Source organism: Microcebus murinus, chromosome 11, assembly GCF_040939455.1.
Source record: "Microcebus murinus isolate Inina chromosome 11, M.murinus_Inina_mat1.0, whole genome shotgun sequence".
NCBI classification, from domain to species: Eukaryota; Metazoa; Chordata; class Mammalia; order Primates; family Cheirogaleidae; genus Microcebus; species Microcebus murinus.
Window position 1 is genome coordinate 770,620 of NC_134114.1, and position 9,381 is coordinate 780,000.

The window sequence follows — 9,381 nt, forward strand, 5'->3', positions numbered from 1 at the left end:
TCCCCCCTCCTGGCAAGCAATTTAGTTTTAGGATATTCCTTTGGCCATGAGGAGGTCCATTCAGTCAGCCGGTTGGGGGTGGGGGGTGAGCTTTAAGATTTTATTTTAGTTCACAATTCCCCATTTTTGGTCAAGATCTGTCAGAGGCAGCATCTGTGACCAAATTCTTATTTTGTCCCATCCGTTGCCAGGGTGGTGTGGCTGTCTGCCCTGGGTCTATCCAGTTCCTCGGTGGGACCCTTGTGGCCAAGAAGACTGAATAGCCAAGAGGGAGCTTACTGATAATTAAAAGTTTAGGCCAAACAGTACTGGAGGTACACAGGCACTCATCAACACTTTAAAACCTTTTAGGTGGACGCGAGCTGTGCTGGGCAGCAGGCAGTGAGGATCCAGAGTGCCCCTCCGGCCCCGCCATGAGGCTTGCGCTGTGGGTCCCGGTCCTAGTCATGGTGCTATCAATGGTTTTGGAAAACCCAACCCCAGCCCAGGAAGCCCCTGACATCTTGGAGATGCCGAAGGAGTTTGGCAACATCAAGGAATATAAGGCCCGGGAAGCCATTGACTGCATCAAGCAGAGGGACATTGTTAACAAGACCCGGGGTTGGTTTTCAGAGACATTCAAGAAAGTGAAGCAGAAATTCAATCAAATCCTGAACACCTTTAGGGCCACACCCCAGAAAGAGGCTCCGAAGTCCCCCAAAGCCCAGAATCTGTCTCAAGACTCCCTCCAAGATGCCCCAGGTCCCTGCCAACCACCCCCAACCCCCTACCAACAAAACTCCCATAGAAACTTCAAATAAAATAAAACCTTCTAGGTGACATAAGAGTAAAATCCAAAATGTCAAAGGCAAGGCTACAAAACTAGTTTATAAGTGACGAGCTATTACTTGGGTTTAGTGGTAGACTTGTAGCAAATGTGAGCATCATTAACATTTAAGCTAAGGGCATTTAGAGACTTTTATTGTGTCACACTATTTTAGTCTCTTTAGTAATTTATATGCTAAGGTGGCTGATAAATTACTCAGAATAAACTTTCAAATATTTCAGAATTTGGATTTTTCCGTCCACAAATGGCAGTTTGATTTCTTTTAAAAAAACCTTTACCCTTTTTTTTCTTTAGTTCAAAATGAGTTTTCAATGTTTGCATTTTAAGGAGAACTGGCAGCAGGATCTCTAAGTAGCCTTTCAATTGTAAATACCATAAACAATGAGTTACCTTATCATTAATAGAAAAAGTTAGCAGGTTTTAGAGTAGCCAGAAAAGAGATAGCTTGAGACATTTAAACTCTACAGTGGTAGGTCCACCATTTGAACTCTGAACATTTTCCTTGATGTAATTTGCCCTTTTGTAAAAATTTGTGCACAAGAATTAACTATAACCAGCTGGAGCCCTGGAAAACCTGGCATGCCTTTGAATCTTTTCATTTGCAAAAATACTTGCAAGTAGAGGTGCCACAAACCGGCTGGGGTCATTCTCCTTGTCTTTCCTCATTTTTAAAGAGTTTCCCATTTTTCTTCAAAAGAAGCAACCGAACTGCTATACAGGGTTTGGTGTTTGGATCAGAATGCACTGATTGTGGGTGGGGCTCCTCAACGTCTCACCACTGAGTTGGTCCCACTCTCTTACATATCTCAGTTTCTCTCTTGGTTTCTCTCTCTTACTTGTCTCAGTTTCCTTGATGAGCCTTCTTTTAATTAATTTGTTGGGGGGGTTCCCTGTGGGGCCACTCTTGCCTGGGGGAATTGCCCCAGGCAACTCCCACTTAGGACCCCCGTCACTCAAGGCTGCCAAGGCTGGGAGAAGTAAGATGCCCCCTCTCTTCGGAGTTCAGGAGCTCAGTCTCTCATTTATCTACAAACAAGATAGTTGAGTTTCCTCTTTCAAAAAATACACAAAAAAGCCAATTGAGATTAATCTTATAATAAAAAGATAATGGAGAAGACCCTCAGAATGCACCTCCAAATCTAAGTTAGGATCCCAAACAATAATTCCTAGGAAAAAGAAAAACAGCTCAGAGTAAACCAAGGCCATCATCCAAAAAGGGGAGGTCCGGAGCTCAGAAGGACTTACCAGTTCCGCCCAAGGAGAAGCTCAGAGTCAGAAGGCCCAAAAGGGCCATGCCAGTACCTGGCGCCGGGTTTGTGCTACTCCTTCAGCGGTCCTGAGTCTTCTCTGAGCCCCACGTCTGGGCACCAATCTTGTTAAAGGAAAAAAAGTCAAACTCTGTAAAGTAATTTTAAGGAGTCAAATTTGAGGACCATGACCTGGAACCACTCCCAAGAAGTATTAAGCAAGTGGACTCACTGTGGCTGGGTTACAGATTGGTTTTATACATTTCAGGGAGACGTGGGTTATGGGTAAAGTCATAAATCAATATGTGGGAGGCATACATTGGTTTGGCCCGAAAAAGTGGGACATCTTGAAGCAGGGGCTTATAGGTTATAGGTGGGTTTGAAGATTCCATTCAGTCAGCCGGCGATTTTATTTTAGTTCACAAGCCCCTGCAATTCTATGAGTTTTGACAAATGTCAGCACCACCCATCCCCTGGTACAGCAGAGATGTAGAATATTTCCATTGCTTCAAAAACCAAGACTAAAACTTTCCTGACCCTGTATGGTCAGTCCGTTTCGGTCCTGGTGGGTTAGAGGATCTCACGTAGGGGGAGTCATTCAGTCTTTCATGCCCACCTTCTTCTACTTGGCATAGTGTTTGTGAACTTCATTGTCATTGCATGTAACCATAGTTTGTTCCACTGAATGGCCAAGCAAAATCCCCTGGTACAGATGTGCCACAGTGTAACCACTCAACTGCTGGTGGGCTTTGGAGATGTTCCATTGTGGGCTCCTGTGAGCTGTTTGAGGTTACTGATGCCACAGCACTCCAGCCAGGACGACAGAGCGAGACTCTGTCTCAGCAAAGAAGAGGAGGAGGAGATGAGGACACAGACGACACGAGACGCGGAGGGGTGTGAGCTGGTCCGCTGTGAGCATTAGAGCACAAATTTTTTATGGCCATTGTCTTAGTCCTTTTTGTGTTGCTATAAAAAATACCCGAGGGTGGGTAATATATAAAGAAAAGAGGTTTATTTGGCTCACGGTTTTGCAGTCTGTATGAGAAGTGTGGACCCAGCATCTGCTTCTGGTGGGGCAGGGGGGCTCAGGGAGCTTGCAGTAGAGGCAGGAGGCAAAGGGGAGCAGTCATGTGCCTGACAGGAGGCAGAAGGTCGGTGCCAGGTGCTTTCAAGCAACCAGCTCCCATGTGACCTGGCAGAACTCACTCGTTACCGTTACCATGGGGAGGGCACCTGCCTGGGTGGCGGAGGGAAGAATGAAGGGCCTGTCCCGGCCCCTGCAGAGGCGCCACAGGTGGGGTATAGTCAACAGACACTGATTCTCTCCAGTCCTGGAGGCTGGAGGTCTGAGGTAAAGGTGTCTCAGGGTTGGTTCCTCCTGAGGCCTCCCTGCTTGGCTTACAGATGCCGCCCCCTCCCTGCGTGGTCACAGCGTCACCCCTCCGCGTCTCGTGTCGTCTGTGTCCTCATCTCCTCCTCCTCTTCTTTGCTGAGACAGAGTCTCGCTCTGTCGTCCTGGCTGGAGTGCTGTGGCATCAGGAACCTCAAACTTCTGGGCTCAAGCGATCCTCCTGCCTCAGCACCCCGAGTAGCTGGGACTACAGGTGTGCACCATCACGCCCCGTTAATTTTTCTTACTGTGTCGCTCAGGCTGGTCTCAAACTCCTGAGCTCAAGCTATCCTCCCACCCTGGCCTCCCAGAGTGCTGGGATTACAGGCGTGAGCCACCGTGCCCGGCCTATTTCCTCTTCTTATAAGGACACTAGTCCCAGTGGGTTGGGGCCCACCCTACTGACCTCATTTAACTTTAGTCCTTTCTTTAGAGCCCATCTCCAAATACGATCACATCATGTGGTCCTGCGGGTAGGACTCCTCATATGAAATTGGGGGGACAGTCCAGGCCCTTGCAGCCCCTACTCCATGTCATTGTGGAGCCTCCTCAGAGTGTCGGCACAGGCTATGTAGTATAGTATTGTTTTTCAGTTTTTTTAGAGACAAGGTCTTGCTCTCTCGCCCAGGCTGGAGCGCAGTGGTGCGATCACAGCTCACTACAGCCTCCAACTCTTGGGCTCAAGAGCTCCCCCAGCTCATCCTCCTGCATACCTGGGCTACAGGTGCCCCCACCGTGCCCAGCTAATATATTTTGTAAAATTTTTTATAAAGACGGGATCTTGCTGTGTTGCTCAGGCTGGTCTCAAACTCCTGGACTCAATTGATCCTCCTGCCTCAGCCTCCCAAAGTGCTGGGATTGCAGGTGTGATCACTGCACCCGTCCAGGCTCTGCAGTTTTGAGCTTCAGGGGAATGAGGGTTTGAGGGGGTGGGTGGAGGGCAGGAAGGCAGGGAGCAGTGTTCACCTGCTTGGGACTCCGGGTACCCCTGCATCTCAGGTCCCACCTGGGCAGTGCTAGGGCGTGGAGCCACAAGCCGACCTTGAGTAACCAGGTGGGTGTCACTAAGAGAGGGGAGTGCCCTGAGAGCCAGGGTGGGCTCTCCAGCACCCAGATTTGGACCCTTTGGTCCCCTGCCTGAATGCTGAGTGCAGCGAGAACGTCACTGGCTGACCAGGTCACTCACCCTCATCGACGGCCCAGTTTCCCAGGAGGAAAATCGATGAGATTGCGGGTTTCTGCCTTAGAGCACACAAGCCCTGTTATTATCTTACACAAAGCCCAGCCAGCCTCCCACAGAGCTTTCAACATGACTTAGCGTCAATATTGGGGCTTTTGTAGTCACCTCAGGAAACCTATCTTTGAACAAATAATAGATTGCATTCTCTAGAACACATGCAGAGCTAAACAGCTTTTGACAGCCAACATGCTCATGGCAATGGCTGTTTTAGTGGCAGGAAGAGACAGTTCAGCACAGCCGTGCCTGGTGCTTCATGGAGCTTACGTGAGTTCTGTACTGCTGTCTCCCAGCCTGCAGCCCTCTGTTCTGACTGGCCCTATAATTGCCCCTTGGACCAAGTACAACGATGATACCTCTGGGGTCTGTCACCTTGAAACCCAAGTGTAAGGGCAGAGAGCTGTCCCTGGAGTGGTGACACCACTGCAGACTGGGAGGACCCAGGCTCCTGCAGGTACATGGGTGCCTCAGACGCTTGGTGCAGGTATACGCAGGAGCCCCCACCTGCCCAGGTGCATGCAGGGAGCAGACAGGATCCCCCACCCACCCAGGTGCATGCAGGGAGCAGACAGGAGCCCCCACCCTCCCAGGTGCATGCAGGGAGCAGACAGGATCCCCCACCCACCCAGGTGCATGCAGGGAGCAGACAGGATCCCCCACCCTCTCAGGTGCATGCAGGGAGCAGACAGGAGCCCCCACCCGCCCAGGTGCATGCAAGGAGCAGACAGGAGCCCCCACCCTCCCAGGTGCATGCAGGGAGCAGACAGGATCCCCCACCCACCCAGGTGCATGCAGGGAGCAGACAGGATCCCCCACCCTCTCAGGTGCATGCAAGGAGCAGACAGGAGCCCCCACCCGCCCAGGTGCATGCAAGGAGCAGACAGGAGCCCCCACCTGCCCAGGTGCATGCAGGGAGCAGAAAGGATCCCCCACCCTCCCAGGTGCATGCAAGGAGCAGACAGGAGCCCCCACCCGCCCAGGTGCATGCAAGGAGCAGACAGGAGCCCCCACCCACCCAGGTGCATGCAGGGAGCAGACAGGAGCCCCCACCCTCCCAGGTGCATGCAGGGTGCAGATGTAGGCAGGAGTCACACCCACCCAGGTTCATGCAGAGTGCAGACAGGATCCCCCACCCTCCCAGGTGCATGCAGGGAGCAGACAGGAGTCCCCACCCTCCCAGGTGCATGCAGGGAGAAGACAGGAGTCCTCACCCACCCACGTGCATGCAGGGAGCAGACAGGAGCCCCCACCCGACCAGGTGCATGCAGGGAGCAGACAGGAGTCCCCACCCTCTCAGGTGCATGCAGGGAGCAGACAGGAGTCCCCACCCTCCCAGGTGCATGCAGGGAGCAGACAGGAGTCCCCACCCTCCCAGGTGCATGCAGGGAGAAGACAGGAGTCCTCACCCACCCACGTGCATGCAGGGAGCAGACAGGAGCCCCCACCCGACCAGGTGCATGCAGGGAGCAGACAGGAGCCCACACCCGACCAGGTGCATGCAGGGAGCAGACAGGAGTCCCCACCCTCTCAGGTGCATGCAGGGAGCAGACAGGAGTCCCCACCCTCCCAGGTGCATGCAGGGAGCAGACACGAGTCCCTACCCGACCAGGTGCATGCAGGGAGCAGACAGGAGCCCCCACCCTCCCAGGTGCATGCAGGGAGCAGACAGGAGTCCCCACCCTCCCAGGTGCATGCAGGGAGCAGACAGGGGTCCCCACCCTCCCAGGTGCATGCAGGGAGCAGACAGGAGTCCCCACCCTCCCAGGTGCATGTAGGGAGCAGACAGGAGTCCCCACTTGACCAGGTGCATGCAGGGAGCAGACAGGAGCCCCCACCTGACCAGGTGCATTCAGGGTGCAGGTGTAGGCAGGAGTCACACCCACCCAGGTTCATGCAGGGAGCAGACAGGAGCCCCCACTTGACCAGGAGCATGCAAGGAGCAGACGGGAGCCCCCACCCGACCAGGTGCATGCAGGGAGCAGACAGGAGTCCCCACCCTCCCAGGTGCATGCAGGGAGCAGACAGCAGCCCCCACCCAACCAGGTGCATTCAGGGTGCAGGTGTAGGCAGGAGTCACACTCACCCAGGTTCATGCAGGGTGCAGACAGGAGCCCCCACCTGACCAGGTGCATGCAGGGAACACACAGGAGCTCCCACCCGACCAGGTGCATTCAGGGTGCAGGTGTAGGCAGGAGTCATACCCACCCAGGTTCATGCAGGGTGCAGACGGGAGCCCCTAGGTACATGCAGGGAATGGGAGGCCCCACGTCACAGAGACGCGGCTCCAACCCCAGGGACAGCCCAGAAGGCTCCTGACAGGACGCGCTGTCAGGTAACTTAAAAGTGTAAGTCCATGAGAAGGTGCCGCCCTGAGACCTGCTTGTGTATTTATTCAGTTCAGTACCCACAGCCTCCCCCAGGTGGGAGTAATGGTCATGCCCACTGCACGGAGGAGGCAAGAGGGGGTTTTCCCCAGGTGCTGGGGCAGGGTCCGGGCTTTGGATGCCCCCGCAGGTGTGCAAGGGCTGGATGGTGGGGAGGAGGAAGGAGGTGGAGAGACGCTTCTTTGGCGGTTGCTGATGCCCCACCTCAAGGGGAGGAGGCGGGGGCGGGGCTGCCTCGGGTCTGTCTGTGTGTCCTGCCCTCTGGAGGAGGGGGGGGCAGGGCTGCCTTGGGTCTGTCTGTGTGTCCTGCCGTCTGGAGGAGGCGGGGGGCAGGGGCTGCCTTGGGTCATCTGTGTGTCCTGCCGTCTGGAGGAGGCGGGGGGCAGGGGCTGCCTTGGGTCATCTGTGTGTCCTGCCATCTGGAGGAGGTGGGGGGCGGGGCTGCCTTGGGTCTGTCTGTGTGTCCTTCCGTCTGGAGGAGGTGGGGGGCGGGGCTGCCTTGGGTCTGTCTGTGTGCCCTGCCGTCTGGAGGAGGTACCTGGGGCAGGGAGAGGAGGGCGAGTCATGGGAAGGGCTGCAGCCCCCAGCCACGGGGTCCCAGCAGGACCCCCTACTCAGGCCATCTTGGGTGTTGCAGGGGGCAGCGGGCCCTGCCACCGCAGCTAGGCAGTGTGTCCACAGGGCCAGCGCCGCCCGCCCACGGAGACAGGACCGGGCCCTCAGCCCGGCCCTCGGAGTGGGGAGAGGCCTGGGCGGAGCCCTGACGCCCGCACACACGAACACATACGATGGGCTTGCCCGGCAATTCCACAATAACGTGCATGGTGCATGGTGTCATCCCACGGAGGACAGCGTGCTCAGGCACTGCCTACACCACGGCCACGGGGCTCCCGTGTCCCGGGAGGACTCTGGCCGCGTTCTAGCGCAGGCGTCAAAGCCCGTGTTTTGTGCCGCTAAGATTAACCCCATCTTTTTACGACGGGTCACCAAGCTGATTTTTGTGAACTGGTATATGCGCAGGTAGGGAGAGTCCGTGACCTTCGTTTCGGGAGAGTGTGCTGCACCTCGAGACTCGGGTTATGACGGCAGGCCACGGAGCCCGGCGAGTCTGGGACCAGCAGGACTCCGCGAGGATTCTCAGGTCCCGGCGGGAAGAAAGGTGACGCGACTGGACTCTGAGCACCTTCCTCCCCGAGGAGCAGGCCCGCCCCAGGGTGCCCCGGAGCCCGCCCTGGCTGCTGCAGGCCAAACTCTTCGGCCCCGGGCATCAGAAGGAAGAAATGTCTGTTAGAAGACAGGGACCTCAACCGAGAGCAAGGAAGTGACACTAGGATTTTCTCCTCCAGCGGTGAGACTCTCATGTCCACGGTGGCCCCACGCTGGGGTCCCAGCGGCCACGCGGGCCTCCCGCTCAGGAGGTTTAATGCTCTGCGGTCGCCATCCTGAAATGCTTAACGCGGGTCCTGCACCCTCGTCTTGCGCGGGGCCCCCACCCCCACCCCGTGTGTGCCTGGCTCTGGTGACCACGGCGTGTCCGTTGCATGCTCAGTTCAGGACACGCATGAGGTGATGTCAGACCTGCTCCCTGGGCCCGGGTCTCACACAGGCCCTTCCTCCTACAGCCCGTGGCCAAGACGCCGCCTCCCACAGAGGGGGCGGGTTCTTCCCTTCCCCGCCCCTTCTATCCGCTCCCTTGCTGCTGCTTGTGTTCTGTTTTGGGGATCCCACCATCCTGGTTGGTTCTAATCAAGTGTTTATTGGGGGATGTGCGAGATATTTCTTCATCTCTCTGGGAGGAGCACACAGGCTGCGGCCCCTGACCCTTCCCCGTCGTTTCCTCCCAAAACAACCACAGTGCCCAACCCCGGGGTGGATACAGTGAGGTGGCCGCCAGCTCCTGGCCGTGTCCCAGGGAGAGCAGGCGAGAGGGACTGGGATGTCCGCACGGGTGCCGGAGTGAACTCAGGTGGCACCAGCACCTAGTCTGCTGTCCCTGGGCAATGCAGCCACAGTGACTTCTTTCTTTTTCTTTCTAAGCTTTTAAAATGACCATTTTGTGGCACGATAGAACATTTTAGAATTTCAGATATGGTTTCTCTGTGTGAAAAGGACTTAGAGGTATCAGAATGTTTAGCAGCTGAGGGGTCAAGATACTATCTCTGAACACACACGCTGAAAAGCTACCCACACATTGACCTTTGATTCCTAACCTGGCGCGGGCTTGGCCGGGACGGGCAGGGCAGGCCGGCGGGGCGTGCAGCAGGCCGGCTGTCTCGAGGCACGGCTTAGCGGGGGCG